General features: G+C 41.5%; 1 protein-coding gene and 1 pseudogene across 26 annotated transcripts in view; one reads left to right on the top strand and one right to left on the bottom strand.

Annotated features, from left to right (window-relative positions):
- Positions 1–25,792, top strand: part of PPFIBP1 (PPFIA binding protein 1) — a 171,553-nt gene that overhangs the window by 67,299 nt on the left and 78,462 nt on the right. The window lies entirely within an intron of this gene.
- On the bottom strand, positions 1,002–2,800 carry LOC101124668 (uncharacterized protein C12orf71-like; annotated as a pseudogene).

Genomic DNA, 25,792 nt, shown 5'->3' with positions numbered 1-25,792 from the left:
GAAGTTGACATTCAGTGGAATGTTCAATGACAATTGCAAAGGAGTTTCAGAGGGCAGAATGGAATGGATTGGGAGAGGACTTGGTTAAGATTTGCTGAAAACCCTGAACTTTTGGTAAATACTGCTCTGTGTGGGAAATGTTTCAATGAGAATGGACTCTTAATCAACTCTCACTCTTGGATATCCCTTGAACAAGTTGTCTGGAGAGTTCCTCAGGAGAATGTCTACTTGCAACAACAGTAATAATATTTATCAAGTGCTTGTGTTACCTCATAAACTCTCACACTAACCCTGTGAGGTATGTATTATTATCTTCCACATCTTTTGAATGAAGACAGCTAGACTTAGAGTAGTTAAGAAGTGTTCACAGTCGTCACATTGCTCCTAAGTGGGCCACTACTACAGCCAAGGCAACACATGCTAGAACCTGTCAGATACCTGGGGAATATCAGAACTGCTGTCTGATCTCTGAAATTGAAATTAATTTCCTCAGTGACTCAATACCTACTGCCACTCACTCAAGCCCTGCAAGTTCAAGCCAAATCATCCTGCCACCGCAGGAATCTGATGGGTCACGCTGCTGCCTACTGAAAATGGGGATTTGGGTTAATGATAAAATAGGTTAAAACACATAAAATAGATAAACTAGAGTAAAATACAGTAAGAATGGGTGAGAGGAGAGAAAAAGAATACTTCAGTTTAGGAAGCATAATACTACTTAAAATTTCCTGAGAAAGAATTTCTTCCCTTGGAAGTGCATCTTCCCAGGAGGTTGTGTCCTCACAGGGGGTGTCCTCACATGGGAAATAGCCCACAGAGAGGCTCAGGTTGGAATTGGATTTGGAGCTGTAGTCCTTTATGTCACTGTTAGAGGATGAATATGCAATGGAGTTCAAAGGCACAAATCTCTCTCAACTTGAGAAGCTTCAAAAAAGAACAGCACATATGCTTTCAATGTGAGTCAAGATGGTGTGCTGGAAGAGGAAGACATGGGTAACAAGAACATTTATTTTGTTTATTGAGGAAAAAATAAACTATTGGGGATTATCAGTGGAATCCTATCTTATGGATTATTTTCAACTTTCCAAAAAGTTTAAAAATCTGTCTATATAGGATGTCCTAATTCAAGGGTTTCTTGAGGCTGAATTCTCTTGCCTCAAGAGAATTTCCTTGGTGCTGGCTGATGGGGACTCTTGGTGGCATTCACAGGGTGATCCCTCCTCAGCAGAGAGGGGAGGATATGCTGCCTCAGCCAGCTGAAGGCCCACCCGAAGTTCAGGCAGCACTGGGCCTGTGTGTGGGAGGGAGTGTCATCCTTCTCCGGCTGCTCTGACCGGATTGAGATCTCTGGAGCACTTGTCCTTTGGCTGGCAGTTGCCTGGCTTATCATCTGCCAAGAAAATAAAGAATATGTTAGGTAGGCGTAACCATGACAGCAGCCAAGTCAACATTTACTCATTTATGGAACTCACATCCTTTTAGCAAAAGTAGGCTCAAGTAGGCCGGGTGCGATGGCTCACACCTGTAGTACCAGCACTTTGGGAGGCCGAGGCATGTGGATCACTTGAGGTCAGGAGGTCGAGACAAGCCTGGCCAACATGGTGAAACCCTGTCTCTGCTAAAAATACAAAAGTTAGGGTAGCGGACGCCTATAATCCCAGCTACTCAGGAGGTTGAGGCAGGACAAGCACTTGAACACGGGAAGCAGAGGTTGCAGTGAGCCGAGATCACACCACTGCACTCCAGCCTGGGCAACGGAGAAAGAATCTGTCTCAAAAAAAAAAAAAAGCCCAAGTGTCAATGCAAAACTTCAATGTAGATACAGTTTTTAGTCCTTCTCCTTGCTTGCTACCCTCTTGTTTCCCTCAGCATTCCTCAGTCTTTTCCCTAAAACTCCACCCTGACTCCTTTCTTCGTTGTCTGTCTCCCACTGGTATCACTTCGGGCCCCTTGGGACCTGCTTCCTAGTGGTCGTAAGATTCTGTGGTTCAACCCAGGCCTATCCCTTCCTGTCCTGTGAGGCATCTCTGTGCTCACCTCAGCCAGCTCATGTTCCTTAAGCCTTAGAGGAGTCTGTGGAGACTACGTAACATCTTTATTTTCTGGTGGTTTGCACTTGGGCAGGTCTTGACAAGCATCATGTTCTTGATGACTGACCTGAACCATTTCTGGAGGGGAGCTGCCGGACAGCTGGAAATCTGAGTAGTTTCAGGAAACACAGCATCATCATCTTCATTGTCTTTCAGATTTTCTAGAAATGTCTGAAACTCTTGCACAAGATTATTCAGTTTGCTGACAGATAGTTTTGTCCTCTCTTTTGGGAACTTGTTTATCCACAGGTTGGCTCCATTTAGAAGCCTATTAGCTCTTGAGTCTGTGTTGTCAGAGCCAACGTCCGTGTCCCAGGCCAGGAAGATGCTCAGTTTGCAAAACTGTCTGGTTCGTCCTGAATTTGGTATTGTCTCTTCATGTGTTTCCTTATCCTTTCAGTCCCCCATGCCCCTTGGATGGGAGGGAGAAAGTGGATGGAAGGACCCTTGGAAGGTGCGTCTTCCCAGGAGGTTGTGTCCTCACAGGGGGTGTCCTCACAGGGGAAATAGCCCACAGAGAGGATCAGGTTGGAACTGGATTTGGAGCTGTCATCCTCTATGTCGCTGTTAGAGGATGAATATGCCATGGAGTTCAAAGGCACAAATCTCTCTCAACTTGAGAAGCTTCAAAAAAAGAAAAGAAGAAAAAAGAAAAAGTAGGTGGGACCGGGGAGAAGAGAATCATAGTACTTAAGCAAAAACATTATCCATCCCCTTTTCTATTTTTTTTTTTTTTTTTGAGATGGAGTCTCACTCTGTCATCCAGGCTGGAGTGCAGTGGTGTGATCTCGGCTCACTGCAACCTCCACCTCCTGGGTTCAAGTGATTCTTCTGCCTCAGCCTCCCAAATAGCTGGGATTATAGGCACCCGCCACAATGCCCAGCTAATTTTTGTATTTTTAGTGGAGATGGGGTTTCACCATGTTGCCCAGGCTGGTTTTGAACTCCTCACCTCAGGTGATCCACCCACCTTGGCCTCCCAAAGTGCTGGGATTACAGGAATGAGCCACCACGCCCAGCCCCATTCCCTTTTCTATTCAGAACTACCCCATTTAGATTGAAGTCTTATCCTATTTTTATAATCTCCCAGTGAAGGGCAGAAGAGGCAGCCCTCTGCCTTTCAAAACTTACTTCATTGTGTTATAATCCTCTCTACTAAGCATCTCCACCTCTCATCATTTGTCCTATTACAGTTTTAAGATCTTGTATCATAAAAGAAAAAGATCATTATATAAAATTGGAAAAATATAGAAAAGTATGAAGACAAAAACAAACATGCCATGGTCCTACCTTCTAAAGGTAATAACTATCAAAACATTTTGATGGACTTCCTTATCTTTTCTATTTATATAAACACACACATATATATCTGTACATTTATACAATATATCCACATATACATATATGTGAATGTGGCTATCACATCAGTTGAAACAGATTATTTTATGGCATAGCCTACAACAAACATATATATGATTACTCTGCAATTTTTAATTCTTATTAATGACCATTAGGTGGTAGTTATTGTTTTACTAAATAAATCTGTAGTAAACCTGCTTTTCCATAAATCTTTGACTATGACCCTTATTTTTCTATGTGTAAGATTAATGGACCAAACATCACAAATATATTACAGTCTTGTGCTAGTTGATACCAAATTACTTTCCAGAAAGGTTTTGCTGTTTAGATGCCCATCCTCCCATCATCTGATGACACTTTTTAGTCCAGCTTTTTCTGTGAAGCCCCGGAAAGCAAGTAGGGCTGGAAGAATGCGTGCACACGCGCGCATGCACAAACACACACACGCGCATCCACACATGCGTGTGCTCACACACACACATGCACGCAAGACTGTCACATCCTGGTCTGGTGGCTGCCCATATGGAAGAAGTGCTGCTAACTCCTGAGGCAGAAAGGGGAGACATGAGAAATCCTTCACATCCTGAGTCTCAGTGGCTAAAAGTCCAGCTGTCAGAAGTCTGTGTTCTGAGACTGTTGGTTACCATGGCAACAGAAAGACCTGAATTAGAGCCAGGAATGTGGAGAGAGAAAAGGAAAAACGGGGATAGAAAGCCACAGAATTATCCCTTTGCTTCCAAAATATTCTATGCCCTAGGCCGGGCGCAGTGGCTCACGCTTATAATCCCAGCACTTTGGGAGGCTGAGGTGGGCGGATCACCTGAGGTCCGGAGTTTGAGACCAGCCTGACCAACATGGAGAAACCCCATCTCTACTAAAAATACAAAATTAGCCGGGTGTGGTGGCCCATGCCTGTAATCCCAGCTACTCAGGAGGCTGAGGCAGGAGAATCACTTGAACCCAGGAGGCGGAGGTTGCGGTGAGTGGAGATCGCGCCATTGCACTCCAGCCTGGGCAACAACAGCGACACTCTGATCAAAAAAAAAAAAAAAATATATATATATATATATATATTTTATGCCCATACCATCCCGGATTGAAGAGGATTCCTCTTGAGGGTAGAAGGACGAATGCATGGAGGTTACTTCTCTCTTGTCAGGTGGCTAAGATGGTTCCCGTCCTTAGGAGATTTGGAGCTCTAAATAGGGGGCATGGGTATAAATACACACACACACACACACACACACACACACACACACAGAGACAGAGACATGCTTACAAATGGAAAGCAGAAAGCCAAGAAACACTTATCTGACCTAAAAGAACCTCAACGCATTGGAATCTATCAATTTCTAAAGATCTTTTCCAAATATTTGTCTCCATTTCCGCTTAACAAGATTACAGTTAAAGTTTGCCATGACTCAGTCTCACTTTTTTCACTGTAGAACTGGCTTAAATTCGTTTGTTCTGTTAAATAAGATGTTTAAGGAATTCTGATGACATGATAGAAGAAATAGGCAGAGTTAGAGTTAGAAAGAAGCAGATTCTACTACCCAATAGATGCAGCCTGGCAGGTGCCCACAGACTGCCCACAACTTCCCTGAGTGATTGTGGACCTGGATTAATCCTGGAGGCTGTTTAAGTCAGAAGTAACATGTTCCCTAGCATTTATTTTATTTTGTTTTATTATTATGTTTTATTTTTAGAGACAGGGTCTCACTCTTTTGCCCAGGCTGGAGTACAATGATGCCATCATAGCTCACTGCAGCCTCAAACTCCTGGCCTCAAGCAAACTTCATCAGCCTCCCAGGTAGCTAAGACTACAGGTGTATATCACCATGCCTGGCTAGTTTTCCCTAGCACTTATTTAACACTTATTATATGCCAGATCTTGTACTAAGCACTTTACATGTGTCATTTTTTAATCCTCACAGCAACTCAATCAGTTAAGTATCATCATATGCCCCATTCAATAGAAAGAGGAACCAAGGCATGAATGGTTGTATAACTCTCTCACATTCCCTGATCATAAACCCAGAACCTAGATTCAAACATAGCCAGATTCAAACATAGGTAGTCTGGCTTCAGAGCCCATATCCTAACCTCTACACACTCTTGTCTCAGGAGGCTGACCACCCACCTCCTCCCTGGAAGGTTCCTGGGGGAATTGATCCAGGCCAAAATAAACCCATGTTCTGGTTTCTTGGAAGAAAATCTGTTGAGGGGAACAGCATGTTCTAAAAGTACTTGCAAGAGGTACATATGGTATACAGGACTGGCTAACAATGGTGTCCATATTTGGGGCAGGCCAAAATGAGATTTATTTATTTATGATTTATCTATTTATTTTTGAGACGGAGTCTCGCTCTGTCGCCCAGGCTGGAGTGCAGTGGCACGATCTCGGCTCACTGCAACCTCCGCCTCCCGGGTTCAAGCAATTCTCCTGCCTCAGCCTCCTGAGTAGCTGGGATTACAGGCGCCCAGCTAATTTTTGTATTTTTAGTAGAGACGGGGTTTCACCATGTTGGTCAGGCTGGTCCCGAACCCCTGACCTCATGATCCACCCACCTCGGCTCCCCAAAGTGCTGGGATTACAGGCGTGAGCCACCGCGACCGGCCACCAAAATGAGATTTAAAATAAGCATTCAGCTTTCTCTTTGGCATAATGGGATCTGGAGTCCTCTCTCTAGCTTCTCATAAAAAGTTGGTGACTGCCTTCCAGAACTCTGAGGGCCTAAAAAACAATTCATAAGTAGCTTCTTCTCCATGCCGCTGGAGTAGAGGTGGAGGAGAAACTATGTTTTGTCATTACTCATGGAAATGGAGCACTTTGAACTGAATATAAACATTTAAGGAAAAAATGATTTCCCAGCGTAAACCACCAAAGTTTAGAGTGATCCCGAGGATAGAAGAGCTTCAAAGGGAGGCAGCCTCAGAGAAAACTTTAAATTTTATTTATTTATTTATGTATTCATTTATTTATTTTTGAGATGGAGTTTTGCTCTTGCTGCCCTGGCTGGAGTGCAGTGGCACGATCTCCAGCTCACTGCAACCTCTGTCTCCTGGGTTCAAGGGATTCTCATGCCTCAGCCTCCCAGGTCGCTGGGATTACAGGCATGTGCCACCACACCCGGCTAATTTTTGTTTTTTAGTAGAGACGGGGTTTCACCGTGTCAGCCAGGCTGGTGTTAAACTCCTGACCTCAGGCGATCCACCCACCTCAGCCTCCCAAAGTGCTAGAATTACAGGCATGAGCCACTATGCCCAGCTAGAAGTTTTACTTATTTGTACCATTTCTCTACGATATATTTGTAGAGATACTGTATTAGTCCATTCTCATGCTGCTAATAAAGACATACCCAAGACTGGGTAATTAATAAAGAAAAAAAAGTTTAATGGACTCGCAGTTCCATGTGGCTGGGAAGGCCTCAAAATCATGGCAGAAGGCAAAGGAGCAGCAAAGTCACATCTAACATGGTGGCAGGCAAGAGAGAGAGCATGTGCAGGGGAACTCCCCTTTATAAAACCATCAGATCTCGTGAGACTTATTCACTGTCATGAGAACAGCATGGGAAAGACCCACCCACCATGATTCAATTACCTCCGACTGGGTCCCTCCCACAACACCAGAGAATTATGGGAGCTATAATTTGAGATTTGGGTGAGGACATAGCCAAACCATATCTGATATATTCTCTATAATCTGTGTGTGTGTGTGTGTGTGTGTGTACACAACTTTGAAAATATACAACTCAGGTAGTGAAAGTACCTGAAACACAATTTCTTGCTCTAGAAAAATATATGATCATGTAGGTTTTTCTTTCTGAAGCATCATAGAAATAGCAATGACACACATCATCCTTAGGATGCCATGCTGAGGAATGTAGTCACTTCTAAATGGTAACTCCACTTTCACCTCCAAAAGACGGTCAGGGGATTTGGGGGTCCTCATTAACAATATGGCTCATGTTAATTTTTTTCTTAGGGCCTTAATTAGACTTGCAGGTCTAGCTTCCCTTGGATTACAATTTTATGTCATCTAAGTAGTATAAGCTGCCTTTTCTCTTGAAGCAAGATCAACTGTAATAAAGCTTCTTGAAGTTTTAGAAATGATAGTATGTTGTGGATTTATAATGTTTTAGGCCTGAAGCCAATAATAACTAAGAATTGGAACACTTCCTAAGATCCATTTGACTTGATGGGATTTGGAACCTAAATATACAGAGTAGGAAGTTTCTAATTTGGAAGTTAAGCTGTTATGATGCTTAATTTTATGTTTCATCTTGGCTAGGCCATGTGGTGCTCAGATATTTGCTCAACATTATTCTGGAGGTGTCCATGAGGGTATTTCTGTATGGACTAGTATTTGAATCAGTAGGCCCAGGAAAGCAGATTGCCCTTCCCAGTGTGGGTGGACATCATCCTATCCATTGAGGCCTGAGTAAAACAAAACACTGAGTAAAGGAGATTTTGCACAGTCTTTCCCTGCCCCTGGAATCAGACTGGCACTTATACTATCAGCCCTCCTGCTTCTCAAGCCTTCAGACTCAGACTGGAGCTATACCCTTGGGTTTTCTGGGTCTCCAGCTTGCAGTTAGCAGATCTTGGGACTTCTCAGCCTACATAAATGCATGAGCCAATTCCTTAAAATCTCTCTCCTTTCTCTTTCTCTCCTTCCCTCCTGCCTTCCTTCCTTCCTTTTTCTTTCATCTTTCTCCTTCCTTCCTTTCATCCATTCATTTCCTATTGGTTCTGTATCTCTACAGAACCTAGACTAATATAGCTATTTATTTTTCATTAATTTAAATTATGAAATACTCTAAGCATACAAAAAAGAGACATCCTGAACCTGTGACGGGATGCACTGAGGGCACAGCATCGTTTCTGTGGTATTCTTGCCAACAATGTATAATCTCAATCATGAGAAAATATCTGACAAACTCCATTTGTGGGACATTTGACACAGTTTCTGGCAAGTTTCAGGTCAAGAAAGGCAAGGAAAGACTGAGGTGCTGTCACAGACTACAAGAGACTAAGGAGAAGGAACCACTAAATGGAATATGTGATTCTAGATAGGATTGTAGAATAAAAAAAGGACATTAGTGAAAAAACGGAAAATTCCAGTACCATCTTTGTTTTAGTTAATCATGCTGTATCCAAGTTAATATCCTGGTGTGATCATTGTACTATGGCTGTGTAAGAGGTTAACGTTAGTGGTGTAAGCTTAGAGGTATATGCATACCTTGTACTATGTTTGCAACTTCTCTGTAAGTCTAAAATTAGGTCAAAATAAAGAGTTAAAAGAAGGGCTGGGCGCAGTGGCTCATGCCTATAATCCTAGCATTTTGGGAGGTCGAGGCAGGTGGATCACCTGAGGTCAGGAGTTTGAGAGCAGCCTGGCCAATGGTGAAACCCCATCTCTACTAAAATACAAGAAATTAGCCAGGTATGGTGGCACACGCCTGTAGTCCCAGCTACTTGGGAGGCTAAGGCAGGGGAATCACTTGAACCCGTGAGGCAGAAGTTGCAGTGAGCTGAGATCGGACCACTGCACTCCAGCCTGGGCAACAAGAGCGAAACTCCGTCTCAAAAAAAAAAAAAATAGAAGAATACATTAACATACAGAAAATGGTATGACAAACGCCTGTGTACTTAAATCTCAGTTTGATCAAGTCTTAGCATTTTGCCATATTTCATTGTATCTTTGAAAAAAAAACATAGATAAAACTTAAGCCCCCTTTTATTTCTTTCCTGAACACCTTCTTTCCCTGCTTCCCTCATGAGCATTATTCTGAATTTGATGTTAATCTCGTGCATGTTTAAATGCTCTTTTACATATTAGTATATCATTTTACCTTTGAGGACAAAAACTAATGGAAATTTGAATTAATAGTATTACAGAGTAGTATATACTTAGTACTTAATACTACTGAACTGTACAGTTAAAAATGATTAAAATTGTATTCTTTTTCTTTTATTAAAGTTATTTTTAATTGACATGTTTGTTTATGCGGTACAATGTCATATTTGGATACATATATATTGTGGAATGGTCATAGCAAGCTAATTAACATAGCCATTGCTTGAAATATTTATCATTTTTTTGTGGTGAGAACTTTTAAAATCATTTCTTTCAGCTATTTTTAAGTATGCAGTACATTATTATTAACTGTCATCACCTTGCTATGCAGTAGAGCACCAGACTTATTCCTCTTGTCTAACTAAAAGTTTGTACCTGTTGACAATCATCTTCCCTTTCCCTCTTTACTCCCCAAAATGGTAAATTTTTTATGTATTTTACCAGTAAAAACAATTAAGGGGAAGAAAAGAACCAATGTAAATGGGCTTCAAGTGATGCTCCTCAGAAAGAAGGAAGTTGCCTTATTTCAGTTGCTTATTTTGCTTTATAAGAATTATTGTGACAAGGACTTCCTTCTTCCAAACCAAATTCTTAGCTGAAATATTTATAACCTTTATTTTCAGGGGCAGGGAGAGGATGGGTATGATTTCCTATGCTCTGTTTGCATGTTCATTCCCAAACAAATACAACCTTATCAAGGCTCATGCACTTCATTAAAGTGGGGGGCAGGTGGTGAAAATAGTGTTTTGGTGTACACAAGGTTAAACTGCATCATACCGCTGCCAAAGGCTACACACTCTGTTTGATGCTTTCCCATGGTTGATAATTTAATTTTATGACAGTCTCTGAGTTATGTATTTTCATTCTAATATTAAGTTGTGCAATTCAGAGGACCTAGATTCGCCTCCAGGACTCCCTGCAGCCATGCTGCCTCTTTTGAGAACTGACCTCAGCTGAGTTGTTTATGCATCATGAGTTGACATAGTCCACAGTGCTAATAGAGGGGAACTACAGGTTCCCTCTCCCACAACTTTACCATCTAGCATGGCCATGAACACAACTTACAGACTGAATTCTGCCACACATATAAACATTTAATGGCCAGAAGGCACAAAAACATCACACAACCTTGTTCTGTAAGCTCCCAAACTGCTGTGCAACAGGATGGCCACTAGCCACATGCGGCTACTAAAATTTAAATGGAATTAAACAAAAATTGATTCTTCAGTCACATTAGCCACATTTCAAGTGGTTAGTGACCACCTGAACTAGTGGCTACCTTATTAGTCAGGCGAACAAAATATTTATGTCATCTCAGAAAGTCCTGTTGGACAGAGCTGCTCTAGACAGTCCCTGTGCTCTGTCCTTTGGTTGGATCTGGAGAACACTGAACAAAAAGTTTCATTAGAAGCAGATGGGACAATATTCTAGCATCAGGATTGGGCTAACTTTCTTGACAGCATCAGGTGACTAAATTTCCTCCAAAGCATCTAGAGACAGGACTGAAGAGAGTCTTCAGCTGAGGACACCATTTCCCCCTCCCCACCCAGCTTTATTGAGGCATAATTGACAGATAAAAATTGTATATATTTAAGGTGTACAGTGTGATGATTTCATGTATGCATACACTGTGAAATGATTACCACAATCAAGTTTATTAACACATATTAACACATCTTTCACCTCACTGTGTGTGTGTGAAATCTATATTGTAGCAGATTTCAAGTATATAAAAGAATATTAACTATAGTCACCATGCTGTACATCAGATCCCCAGAACTTCAAGGTCTGAGGGCACCCTTTGAAAGACGTAGACAACTGAGCTAGATAGACTCTTATTTTCAGGTTATGCAAGAGTGAGAAAGTCTACAATACTTAGAGCCCATTATGAACACTGAAAAATCATTTCCAGCATTCATTATTCTAAGTAACAACCCTCTGGTATTCATCAGAGATAAACATGGTTGACTTGGTTTTCTGTTTACATGAGCTTTTGATTAGTCATTCAAATGCTAACTACCCCAGGGTATAGGTTAAAAATAATTACTACCCTTGTATCACAAAAATACCCATGTTGTAATGTTTTGAGAAATTGCAGACAATATGACTGTCTGTGTATAGATGGCCTCATTTAGTTTTTGCAACAACCATTTCCAGTAGAAATTGCAGGTATTAATCTCATTTTTGTCTCTATTGAATTCTCCAATATCCTGTGGCCAGGCTATTGCATGATGGAACCAGTTACTAAAGAAATTCAAATTGTTCGTATAGCTGCCAAACATACAGCCTTTCTTACTGTATTTTATAATGTCAAGGCTCCTACATACTTTGGGCCAAGCCTGATGGTGCTTCATGCAACACCAAATACAGGCAACCTACAGTCCTCTCCTCGCTCTCTGTTGGAATATTTTCTGTATTTTTCAAAACGTTATTAATTCAGCAACTGTGTGCATACCAGTTGAGTGCCTATCAGGTTCCAGGCCCTGTATCCTGCCACTTCTAGCAGCAGCAGGTTCATTTTTAACCTGGCTTTGCTGCATCTATAAAATAGAGATGATAATGTTGTCTTTGCAGAGTTTTTGAAATGATTATATATGTGGGATGTTCTGTAAATGGTTTATTTTTATTGCATAATTGAGGAGACAAACTCCTTCCTCTCACTTTCCTTGGCAATACCCTTCTGGGAAAAATGTTTGTATTTTATTCTAAAATGTCAGACATAGACTACTTTCCAAACTTGATTCCATATCAAAATCATGTGTGCACACAATAATTATACTTGGATTTATGTGATTATCTGACTATCTCCCCCACTGGATTGGAGCCTCCACCAGGGCAAGGTGGATCCAAGTCATTCTAGGAAGTGTCAGCATCTGCCAACATGGTGCCTGACCAACAAACCCCTCCTGGATTCTGGCCATCATGGTTAGGGAACCACCAGAGTTAGCATCCTTTTGCAATGTTTCAGTTGCATGAGAGCCACACTGGAGACCATTTCTAGTGCATCTCTGGTTGGGGTGGAAATGCCCAGAATGGATCCTTTTGGGCTAAGCAGAGGTTTGGTGAAATGAGTGTCATCTAATCTGGATGTTCAGAGCCAACAGTTGTTCTCCTTTTGGCACCATTCTAAATTGGGTAGACAACCCCCTTGGTGGGAAGAATTTTGCACAAAATATGTTTTTGGGGAAGGAGGAGAGACATAGAGTCCCTGGGTACTGTTACTTACATCAGAGGAAACAAGAAAGTACAGATCAAAGAGCAGAGTTGGCATTTTACTACTTATCCTTAAAGGACTAGAAGTCAAGTGATCAAAATGTGAAGACCTTTGTTCTAGTTCTCTAGGGGACTATAAAGAAAAGTGGGGATGGGGTGGAAGTAAGAGGTGGAAATGCTCAAGGTTGATTCTCTAAGTGGGACCCCAAGGGTTCAGAGGCAGACTGACTGGCGTCCAGCTCCAGACTAACCCAGTTGGAGAAAATGGAGATAGGAGGTAGCCTACAGTGTTTTTATTATATTATGGAAAATCAGAAAGATGATATATAGTATCTGAGTGAGTGAAGAATGAAGGTAAATAGCAGCAGTAAATGTGAATGCCTGTTATAATTAATAATTAACTTTAATTTAATTAGAGAATTGAGGATGAGCAGAACCACAACAGGTGAGCCTGGATTGCAGGGTGGGGTGAGATGAGGGTTGGATGTCTCTTGGCATCTCTGGCTATTCTCATCAGTCATCACAGAGTTCCCATTAGTAGACCTGCCTGCGGGCCAAAACCTCCTGCCCTGCTCCTCCTGCCTGTAAATGATTTTGCTGATTTAGTGCTTTATATTTCTGTCCATCCTATTCTTAGCATAAATAAAGCTTTCTCTGCACTTCCCTGAAGCTAAATAAAATTAAGCTATGGGAGGCTCCCTGCCTCTCGCATGGATCTCCCAGAGCATCTGTGAATAGACGCTGTTGTGTGTGCACACAATGGTCTCCATTCAATTAGGAACCACTTGTGTACATCTCCTCTAGGAAGAGAGCTCTTTACCTATATTAGTCTGTTTTCACACTGCTGATAAAGACACACCCAAGACTGGGAAATTTACAAAAAGAAGAGGCTTAATGGGACTTAACAGTTCCATGTGGCTGGGGAGGCCTCACAATCTTGACAGAAGGCAAGGAGCAACAAGTCACATCTTACATGGATGGCGGGAAGCAAAGAGAGAGCTTGTGCAGGGAAACTCCCATTTTTACAACCATCAGATCTCTTGAGACCCATTCACTATCACAAGAACAGCATGGGAAAGACCCGCCTCCATGATTCAATCATCTCCCACCAGGTCCCTCCCACAACACATGGGAATTGTGGGAGCTACAAGATGAGATTTGGGTGGGGACACAGAGTCAAACCATATCATTACCCAGAAAGCATTTATGGTGGCCTACCAGCTTGGGAAGTGGTTAACGAAAATGACATTGGTTAATGAAAACTATAGTCAAGGCTTTGAAAAATCTTGTAATGTGAAAACAACTTTAAAAAATTATAAAAACAATACAGTATGGGAAAATTAGAAGCTATAAGACAAAAGGGGGCAATATTTTTTAAAACCTACCAAGAGCAAAACTTTAGAGGTAGAAATTAGATCAGTGGTTGCCAGGAGCCCCTGGGGGTAGGGAAATGGTATAGGCTGCAGAAGGGTAAGGGGAGCACTGTGAGGGACAGAAATAATCCACATCAGCACTGTCCAATAAAAATGTAATTTGAGCCACAAGTGGGAACCATTAACTTTTATTTTTCTATAGGTAAATTTTTAAAAAGAAAGAGACATGGGAATAGGTAAAATTAATTTTTTGATGTTTTATTCAGCTTAATATATAAAATATTATAATTTCACTCTAAAATAAATATAAAATTATTACATATTTTTGCACTTTACACTTATGACACATTTGATTTTGTGCTGGCCACATTTCAAGGAGCCGTGTGTGGCAGGTCTGTGCGCCACACAATTCAATGCAGTTTTGGTGGTGGTTTCATGGCTGTATACATTTGTCAAAGCCTATCAACTATATGTCTTAAAGAGTGACTTTTATTATGTGTACAGTATATCAATTTTTAAAAAATTCCTGATAGCCATTATGAGCCAATGTATCTTCCATCCTTATATTAAAATTATTGTCTTGAAATGAATTTCAGAAATGCAATTTGACAATTCCATTGTCAAATTCCAAAATAAAGTTAAGATCATACATTAGAATCACCTAAGGCTAGTAATTTTCATAGACTTCATGGGGGTGTGGGTGTATGTGTGTTTCCATTACACAGCTTAGTTTAGAAAGGTCTAGTGAAAATTTAATTAGACATTGCAATTTAATAGGAAAGGATTAATAATTAATTAATAAGAAAAGGATTTGCATATGTTTGGCAAGATAAAGATGAACCCAAATTGCTTTGAGAAAGACAGTGCTATTTTAAGAAAGCTTGTCATTTTCTCTTTTGTTTTATGGCTACTTCTCTTGCAGCAGTATTAAAAATCACTGTCTCTTGACTTCCTTCTGTTTCTATTGTATAATGTGTTTTGCAGTAACTGTTTTGACAGTGGATCTGTCTGCAGGCATTTTTGAGGTATGGGGGAGGATGAGTCTCATGTACCCACTTGGTAAGAGAAGGTTGTCGGGGAGTAAGTTTAACTTTCATCACTAAAGCTAGGAAATTTTTTTAGCTCTACGACTGTGTGTTAGTAGTTACAAATAATATTGTTTGCCATTTGATAGCTATTTTGATGTTCTCTTTTTTTCCACCAGAAAGTCCATGTTTAAGTTTTGCTGATGCTTACATAAACTTTGACAATTTACAAATGAATACATCTAGGAGAAATAGGCCAAAGGATATCTTCGAAATGGTTTTGAAGCCCAGATGTCTGGGCCGAAAATGAAAAGATAAAATTTGTTAGGATTGAAAAATCAATTCCATAAGTTTGGGCTGGGGAAGACCCAACTGGTAAGAAAATTATCCCACAATATTCGTAGACTAAATCTTAGAGCACAAAATATGATATAGTTGTTTGAGAACTTCATAACCCGCAGCGTACATTTAACAAGTGGGCCACAGATTAGGCACAAGGTAAACCCTTATCAGGTTATTTCACCTTAGCTTAGAGTTTAGTTCGGTGCTCTGTTAGTTCAAGAAGCAGTTACTCCATCCGTACTTGCTATCAAGATGAATTTTATATATAGCAATGAAAATCAGATTTCAATGTGCATTGAAAATGCAAATCCCTGTGCCCCATTTGTAGGAATTTCTGGTTTAATAAGCAAAGAATGGGGCCTAGAATCTGCACTCTCAGCATGCATTCCACGTGATTCTTTTTTTTTTTTTTTTTTTTGAGACGGAGTCTCGCTCTGTCGCCCAGGCTGGAGTGCAGTGGCGCGATCTCGGCTCACTGCAAGCTCCGCCTCCCAGGTTCACGCCATTCTCCTGCCTCAGCCTCCCGCGTAGCTGGGACTACAGGCGCCCGCCACCAGGCCCGGCTAATTTTTTGTATTTTTTAGTAGAGACGGGGTTTCACTGTGTTAGCCAGGATGGTCTCGATCTCCTGACCTCGTGATCCGCCCGCCTCGGCCTCCCAATCCACGTGATTCTTATGCCAGCAGACTCCACCCTGAAAAACTCTGATCTTCAACAACCTGTTAAACTTTTACTAGGTTTTCTGTACAGATTAGGCACTGTGATAAATTCAAACAAAAGGCAATTTCTTTGTCATGAACATGCTAACGTAACTTACAAGGTGGTATGCTGGGAGTGGTACAGCCAGTGCAAATGGGAAGGAGCTCAGAGCCAGGGGCCAATGCCACCAACAATTGATTCAGGTGTACAAAAGTGCATGTCCACCTCGTGGGAAATAGCATGAGCTCCAAAAGGGAGAATGGCATTACTAGGGGAAGCAGCTGCACTTAGATATGGACTGCAATGTTGTTGAAGCACTTAGGAAATTTTAACAAGAAAATTGACTATGACAATTAAGAAGCAGATGTGAAAGAAATGCATTTGATCATTGTCAGAGGGTCTTAAACTTGAGTGCACATTAGAATCACCTGGAGGACTTGTTAAAATACAGATTTCTGGGTCCCATACTCAAAGTTCCTGATTCAGTAGGTGTGGGGTGGAGCCTGAGAATTTGCATTTTTCTGACAAGTTCTCAAGTTATGCTGGTCTGGGGGCCACGCTTTGAGACCCACTGCTCTTAATGAATTTGGTGTCTTGATTTACCAAAAATCCATAGATGATGATGACGGGTGCAAATTGTTGGGGCAAGAATGGGGAAGCGATGATTATCAGGGCGTGACCTTGAACTCCCACTCATAGGCTATGTTCCTCCCCGTTTTTTTTTCCTTCTATGACTTTTTTACTCTCAGAGCAACTGGTCTAACCAAAAATACTCTGGGGGTGGGGACAGGAATGTGGCTATGGAGAATAATTTGAGAACTATAAATCAGTTTTTTTCTTTCCTAATTGAGGTTTTATTGGTTGTGTTGAGGATCAGTACACAGACATTCCAATTTGTGCAAAATTATGTACTGAAACTCTAAAAGGCTATTTTAATTCTTTTTAAATTCATTGCAGTTCTTTTTAAAAGTTATTCCAATGACTCTCCAGCTTAAAATTTGGAAGGAAATTTTCCTTAAGAGGATATCAAGTACTAGTATCTTCAAATGTTGATAAGCTGTTACATATGTCATACCAATTCACAATTTAATAACATATACACTGCATACTCAAATTTCAGTCTTTCACAGCATAATGCATTTAGGAAAACAGGACTACCACAAACAAAGATGCTACAGACAGCACGCTGTTCTGACAGGGGGAGCCATGACCAAAGAGTAGTATTTTTTAGGAAACAATTCTACTAAAAGCCAACATGAAAATAGAAATAATCACAAATATTCGAGACATTAAATGCAGGACTGTGACTCCATATTGCCATTTACTGTGCTTTCTGTTATAGGATATGGAAACTAATCCCCCATCTTTAGAATGTTAAGCGGACTCCCAAGACAGTCAAAGCCTGCCATAATTCAATATCCCACACTATTTTCTGATTGTACCAGAAAATAAAATAAACAACCAGCGAATGATTTCACCTCTTAAGTAAAAGCATTTACCCTTAAAAAATGGGTGAGTTAGGATTCCCTCCTTCTTAAAAATATTTCTAGAACTACTAAAAAACTTGCATTTACAAAATAGTAGATAAAAATATTCCTCTGGATTGTACAAGAAGGGAGACAGGGACACCGATAAAACATAGTGTATGATATCAGTCAGACTTAGTGTCTTTCTCTGTGGCTTCATCCGAGGCTGGACTCTCCTTGTTTTCAGTGTCTCCATTTTCTGCAGATAAATCTTTAGTTTCTTGATCAGCCACTTCAGCCTGTTTTTCTTTTCCTCCTTTTTCCGCTTTCATTTGTTTTTTTGTTTTGTTTTGTTTTGTCTGAAGATTTATCCTTTCCTGCTGCCTTTTTGGGCTTTGTTTTGCTTTGTAGGAGCAGGTTTAGCTGACCACCTTGCAGATCTCTTCTTGGGGGTCTCCCTTCACCGACACTTAGCTGAGCTGACCTTCCTCCTGGACATCTTGGCGGCGTGGAGGGTGTGGGCTGGGTGTCTGCAGGCTGTGGTGCACCGAGAGCCTTCCCGAAACTGGGCTGCCTGGCCACAGCTGCTGCATCCGAGAACTACAAATCTTATATTCAGCATGTAGCCAAGTACTTCTAAAACTCTGATCAGAACTGCGTGTCTCAGATTTTATTTTAGAAAACCATAGGTATCCACTACTTTATAGAAGTCTCAAATCTAAAACTGTACTCATGACGTTAATCCCCAAACTTGCTCCTCCTCCAGTGTTCTTTAGAAACGGCATCCTCATCTGCCCATCTTTTCAGTACCACAGGCTGGCCTCATCCTGGACGTCATTCCTTCTCTCACACACTTTCATTCCTGCATACAGTCACTCAGAAAGTCCCGTCATTCCCATATCCTACCATATGTTACATCTGTCTACTTCTGTTGCCTTCACTACCTCCACCTTGTCCAGTCTACCAACTCCCAACTGGCTCTTCCCACATCTTCTCGGGATCCCTTCTGGTTATTATTGTATAAGACGCAGGGAGATTTTTTTTAGAAACACAGATCACATCAAGTCAACCCTGTACTTAAGACCCTTCAATGGCATCCCACTGTTTTTAGGATAATCCTTCAGTTCTCAGAATGGTCCCATGGGCCCTGCATGACATGGCCTCACCCACATTTTCAGCCTCATTTGCAGCCATTTTCCCTTTTGTTCTCTACACTCCAGTCCCACTGACTGTTTCACTTCCTGAACTAAAGGTGTTTAAACCCACTGCTCTTCACTGAGATAATCCTAGATGAATATCCCAGGGGTATCCATAGAGAAGAGGGTGAATGTGACACTTGCAGATGACATTCTAATTGAGATTAAAACTGACAAATGGCCCCAGTCTATTGCTTTTTGAAAACAAGGTCTTGGGGGAAAGAACCACTACTTGTCCTTAGCGAGCCTGTGCAATTTAGAAAATGGTGCCCCTCCAGGTGAATGCAGCCCCCGAGCTGTGTGGATTGGATTTTGGTGTCTGTGCACCCAGGGTGAGGTACTCTGTGAAGGACATGACCTGCACATCCAGAATGGTGACTTTCTCTGGAGATGTCAGTTGGTTTGCTTCCAAATTAAAACAAGTCTAAATAGGTTTGTCTTATTTAGAAGCTGAACGATTATGGACAACTTCTGGAACTCCCTGGTAGCCCAGTAGTGATTTTATAATAATAATTAATATGAAAAGCTTTTACCATGAGGCTGTAAAAGTTGTTCTTTGCATGACTAGGATGACATTGTATGTTTGCCTTTCCAAGCCAACATGGTTGTGTCTACACTGCTAGCTCTGTAGCTGTTTTTCAGAGTTGAAGACCAAGTGTGATTTACAACCCAGAATGTCTCTAGCTGCTGGCATCTAAGTTTGGCACTGAGCACTTAAAGCGCCCAGACTATGGTATTTTACTGTGTGGAGGAAGGCCTCATTGGAGAGGCACAACATTTTTTCATCTGACATGTTTGCTCTTGTGGAAATGGCTTGAATTATTTGAGTCCTGGCAGCAGAAAACATGGGAGGAGACTTAAGTCTTGCTGAGCATGAATCATCCTATACAGATTAAAACTGATCACTTTTAAAAGCAGTTTCATTGCTGGTATAAAACTATCCATCAATCATTAGATTGCTTTGATGTGTATATCATATATCTGTGTGTCGCTGCCAGGATCCTAGCATGAACCTCTCCCTGAACAAACACTGAATAAATATTGCTATGATTTTGCTTATTACTTATACTTTTGTCTTTGACTTAGAGACAGTTTAGTTTCTTGTTTTTAACTCCATGTTGAATATGAGTTCAGTTATTTTTCTTTTTTTTTTTTTTTGTATCTATGGAAGTGCCTAAATTTTACTAGGGGTGAGGTGGGGAAAATAGGAAAAGTATGAAAAACAACCACACATGCACAATTCCTTTGTAATTTCAAACTTTAATGGACACTCTCTGGAGGTCATTGCCAGATCTCTTAGCAGGAACAGAATTTGAATCTGGGAGCAAGTAATCACTCTGTAAATGTTTTTTATGATACTGGAATTGCCAAATATGCTGTATCTAATTGAATTTCATTACTGGGGCATGAAAGGCAGTTGGTTGAATGTTGTCACTGAAAAGAATATATTGTGGCCAGCAGATTGTTGCCTATATAGCGCTGTAGCTGGGTTTTTCAGGCCAGCTGCACTTTGAAAAGTTCTGGATGCTGAAAGTATTGGAAAGGTTGGGTCCTTCTGAGGGCCAGGAGGGAAGGATCTGTTCCAGGCTTCTCCCCTTGGCTTGTATATGGCTGTCTTCTTTTGCATTCACATCATCTTGAATTTTGGACACATATTTCTGTGTCCAAATTTCCCCTTTTTATAAGGATTCCAGTCATACTGGAATTAGGGCCCATCCGAATAATCTTGTTTAAATTGATTATAAAGACCCTATATCCAAATAAGGTCACATGCTGAGGTTCTGGGGCTTAGGATTTCAACATATAAATTTTGAAAGGACGTAATTAAACCCATCACATCATCCGTAGTTGAACCGCAACACAAATTAGCCTCAGAAATCAAGCTGTATTTATTTTGTGTTTTGTTTTTATTTGCTTTTTAGCTATACTTATTTTGGAATTGTCTATAAACTGAACCAATTTCCATAAAGTAGTTGAATTTTATTTCTTTTTCCCAGATCCGACCCACCAGAGGGCCATGGTATTGGTTCTGCAGTCAACACTGCGCTCACTCTCTCTCTCTCTCTCTCTCTCTCATTCTTTCGTGCACTCTCTCTCTCGTTTCATGAGTCATTAGGCCAAAAAATGTTAGGTAAATGAAAGCAAATATGACAGCAGTACCTTGAACAAGGGGACCACTTCTTTCCTCCCAAGTCCATGACGGGTAACATGTCTAACATTCTAGTTCTGAGGATTTTAAATGAAATTCGTTGATCTGTAGTGTGCTTTCACTGGACACCTTGCTTTAGTTACACCATTCTTGCATATCCTTCATTTTCCACATTAGCCTTGTTTAGTTGTGCAGTTTTGACATTCATAGCTCTCCAGTGCTTTGGACTGAATGTTTATTGCAAGAACTTGCAGCTGACTTTCTATCAGGTCATTCTGATGTTGTCCAGGGATGCCGTCAGAGGTGCAGGTTCTTGAAGCACCTTTTATGCTATCTTCCTTTTCTACTCTGGGCCTTTCCCAGTTTCTGGGAGGTCAAGGCATCTGCCAAGCCTCTCTCTCTGCAGCCCACTGACATCAGGCATACTTGTATGCTCCATCTGTACTTTATTGGTGTTTTTTTTTTTTTTTTTTTTTTGAGACAGGGTCTCACTCTGTCACCCAGGCTGAAGTGCAATGGTGCAATTACAGCTCACTGCAGCCTCAACCTCCCAGACTCAAGTGATCCTCCAAGTAGCTGGGATCACTTGATCCTCCTGAGTAGCTGGGACTACAGATGTGTGCCACCACACCCAGCTAACTGTTTGTTTGTTTTAATAGAGATAAGGTCTCACTATGTTGCCTGGCTGGTCTTGAAACTCCTGGGCTTAAGCGATCCTCCCGTCTCAGCCTCCGAAAGGCTGGAATTACAGGTGTGAGCCACAGCGCCCGGCTCCACCTGTACTTCAAAACTCACCCCACTCCCTGTTCCCACAGCACATCATGTGCTAATGTGACTGCTACGTGCCCTCTTAGGCTTCTGGGCCCTGAAATACAATCCTATTTTGTTCCCCCTATCCTAAGAGATCAGGTGGAATGGAAGATTTTCTCCCTTTTGTATTAAATGGGTCAAATTTTGTCTCTCCTCAAGTATATTCCAAAATATAAGTAATCTGTTAATAAAACGGCTTATCCCTTCAGAAAACAGAATTTAGGGTGGGTTAGATAATACACATCATCATCATCATCCATACCTCTCGAAGCCTGTAGCAGGGTGGAATAGCATGAGCTATTGATTGTATCTGAGCAGAGGAATGCCTGGTACCCCATCTCTCCAGAAGAAATTAGGTGGTTTGGGAGCATCTCTTAGATCTGAATAATTTCAGTGCCAAAGACCAAAACCCCTTCATAAGCTGCTATTAGACTCTCCCTGATTGCCATGCCTGGCTTCTGTTGGAGAAAATCCTAGAGGAAAACAGAAACTCCCAAGGAGCTGGGTAGCCAAGAGAGGAGCCCAGACCTTCCATCTTCCATCTGGTGACCTGATGGTTCTGGCATTTGACCTCTCTGAAGGTAAGAAACCCTGGATATTACACATAAATTCCAATATCTGAATTGACAGAAGTACTCTCTCCAGGGTAGATATGCTATCAGAGCTAAGATGTAAGGATGTTTTAAAAATTTCATTCAGAGATCAGGCGCAGTGGCTCATGCCTATAATCCCAGCACTTTGGGAGACCGAGGCAGTGGATCACCTGAGGTCAGGAATTCAAGACCAGCCTGGCCAACATGGCAAAACCCCATCTCTACTAAAAATACAAAAATTAGCGGGGCATGGTGGCATGCACCTGTAATCCCAGCTGCTTGGGAGGCTGAGGCAGGAGAATCGCTTGAACCTGGGAGGCAGAGGTTGCCGCTAGCCCAGATCTCGCCACTGCACTCCAGCCTGGGCAACAGAGCAAGACTCCGTCTCAAAAAAAAAAAAAAAGAAAAAAAAATTCACTCAGAGACCTGAAGTGTCAGGCCCAGCAATAGTTCAGTAGTTCTTTGGCCCTTGACGTCAGTCCTGTGAGCTAGCTCTCCAGCACGAGGGACTTTCTTGTGTTTAGTTTCACCTCCTCTCTTCTTGGGGTAGATCACAATCAAATAGCTCCCATTTCCATCGTTTGGGAAGACAATGACCTTGCCTTCCCCACACACGTCCATACAGCACTGCTCCTCGGACTCCACACCCCAGGTCCAGAATAGTCAGGGTGGCTACTCTAGGACTAATCTCTCTTCCTATCTCCTGGTAAAATGGTTTTAGCAGACATTTGTCCCTGGCAGCTGTTAGTTTCCCCTCTCATCACTATATTAAGACATCCTTGGCCAAGCATGGTGGCTCATGCCTGTAATCCCAGCACTTTGGGAGGCTGAGACGGGAGAATCACTGGAGCCCACAAGTTCAAGACCAGCCTGGGCAACACAGGGAGACCTTGTCTCTACCAAAAATAAAAGAAATTAGCCAAGTACACAGGTACATACCTGTGATTCCAGCTACTTGGGAAGCTGAGGCAGGAAGATCACTTAAGCCCAGGAGGTTGAGGCTGCAGTGAGCCGTGCGTGATTGGGCCACCGCACTCCAGCCTGAGTGACAAAGCAAGCCTCTGTATTTAAAAAAAAAGAGAATAAAAGACCTCCCAGCCCACGACTTCTTTAACTTTTTGCTTACATATTGAGGCCTTCAGCAAATTAAGAAAAACTTGGTAAGCTCCTGAATAGTGATGCTAGCATCAGCATGTACAAAGGAGTCCTGGAGTATGTTCATGGTTCTGCTTAGCTTTTAGAGCAGACCTCCTTTTACTGCCAGACTCCTAAGCTACTAATGGGCCAGTTGTCAGGGATGGGTATATGCAGAGAGAGCCGGTCTGCAGATTTTTCTACTCGTTCTGTATCAGGTGCTATTTTCAAACAGGCAGAAAAAGAAAGGACAGCCTGCAATGCAATAGAGCTTTCCTTTGGGAGGAATTTTTTCAATAAAAAAAATAAGCTATGATAGGTTTTACGTCAACAAAGAATTGTTATATAACCGGAATCAAAGATTCTTGCATTTATATTGAAATAAATGTTAGGGTGATTTATTTTCCACAACTTCAAAATGACAATTGCTATTAATTAATTAATGAAACAGAAAAATTCCATGCTAACTAAAAGAAGCAACTGGTGGTATTTGCTGGTATTAATGCCTTCTAGTTGTAAGTTGGCTATCTGAGAAATACTTCTTGATTTGGTTCATTAACCCAATGAATGAATCATGAATAGGAGATCCAGCCACAGAAAACTATAGTTCCTGCAGACAGATCCTAGGAAGGTTTGACACCGTGGGGGTTCTGAGCTTGAGCTGCTCACCATATTTATTGCCACTCTTTAGACCCCGAAAGCCTCAGCAGAGTGTGTATCTCTTAAGATCCTATTATCCAGCTTTCACTCCCTTTACAAAATCCAGGAAATTTTACAAGTTATTTGGAAAATTCCCGTGTCGCATGTTTTCAGTAGGATGTTAAGACGTTAAAAAATGGCACTCCAACTTTGTGTTTTGTTGTATAATAGGAGAAGAGAACAAACAAAGGGTAACATCAAAAAGACCATAATCATGCATGCAAAATGCATGTCCGCACCCAACAGAGGGGTGGATGGAATTCAAGACCAATTTGTGTTGGATTCCAAGATAAAAAGAGACTAAGTGGATGTGCCTGTGTTCCCTCAAGGAGGAATTTATGGTATTTACTAGCACAAAGCAATCACTTAAAAGTTGAGTCAAATATTCCTGTACTTGCTTATAGGCATGGTCTATAATAAGGTAATGATTCATCTAGTTCCAACTTCACAGTAGTAATCTTGGGTTATAGATGTGGAAAAAGGATTACATTTATCTGGTTTAATCTCATTTTACAAACAAGGAAAATGAAGCCTGGAAAATTTGTTTGAGCAATATGCTCTGTAACATCTCATAACTCCCAGTGGTATCATTTTCCACAAAAGAGGCGGAGTAGAGGGAAGAAAATGGTGTCCACAGGGCAGGGTCAGGGACCAGCCACACTCCAATCCCTGCTGGTGACTGCCCTCAGCCATCCTGGTGGCCTCAGCTGAGACCCAAGCCCTCCCTCAAAAGAGTTGTCCCAGGATAACTCAGGTATCACTAGTCATCTGGTGGATAAAGGCAAAGTTTGCATGAAAGTGGCAATTTGGGGGGACATTTAAATGTTTCCATGCCTCATTTTCCTCTTCTATAAAAAGGGAATAATAGTATGTTTGTTGTAAATCGCTTGGGTACTTACTAAGCACTTAATAAATATTAGTTGTTATTGTTTTCTTTTTTCCGTTCTCACTTCTTTTCCCTCTCTGCCTTCCTCCCTCCTCTTTTCCCTCCTTTCCTTTTTATACCCCATCTGCATTGTTTTCAAGCATAATACATAGGGCATGAGAGATATTTTTCTTTAAAAATCTGGCTGTTTTTGTGCTTTCTTCCCAAAATTTCCAGAACTCAGTTTTATCAGTATATTTTGAGAACCCCACTGGTGGACATTTAGGTTGTTTGCAGGTTTTTTTTTTTTTTTTGGTTCTGTTTGAATCCCTCCTCTTCTACTTTGTAGCCCTGTAATCTCTTCAAGAGATGATGATCTTTGATGGCATTTTGGGGGTGATGTTCAGGTGGCAGCCAGATTGGAGGGGACCGTGGAGCAGACTGTGGGACTACTCATTCCAAGGGCGTCATTGTGGAGAGTAAGCACTGGATCGTAACACAGGAAGGGTGAGGGAAGTGTCTGGGAGTGTTTTTTGTTTGTTTGGGGCTGGGATTTTTAGATCCAGAAGGTTTTCAACATATTTCTTAGTTTAGCAGAACGAAATGGAGGAATGGAAGAGATCGAAGATGTAAAAGAGTGAAGGAATAATTGTCTGAAAGCTTGGCATGAGATCAAGAATAAAAGGGCGGAGACTCTTCCTGTGATGGAAGGCCAGGGGCCAAGAACAGACAAGCAAGTCTACAAAGGAGCTTTAGATAGAGGGTTCCCCGGGATTGGCTTTGAGATTCTCAGTGTGGGGGGTCTGGAGTAATCTGCTGAGATTAAGTGTTGGAGGAATAGGAACAGGTTAGGGGAGAGTTTTATAGGAATTTTTAGAGACAGCCATTATGAGAAATGTGACAGGGAGGGAACTAATGA

The sequence above is a fragment of the Gorilla gorilla genome, chromosome 10 (genome assembly GCF_029281585.2).
Source record: "Gorilla gorilla gorilla isolate KB3781 chromosome 10, NHGRI_mGorGor1-v2.1_pri, whole genome shotgun sequence".
Classification (NCBI taxonomy): Eukaryota; Metazoa; Chordata; class Mammalia; order Primates; family Hominidae; genus Gorilla; species Gorilla gorilla.
This window is presented reverse-complemented; position numbering and strand designations above follow the sequence as displayed.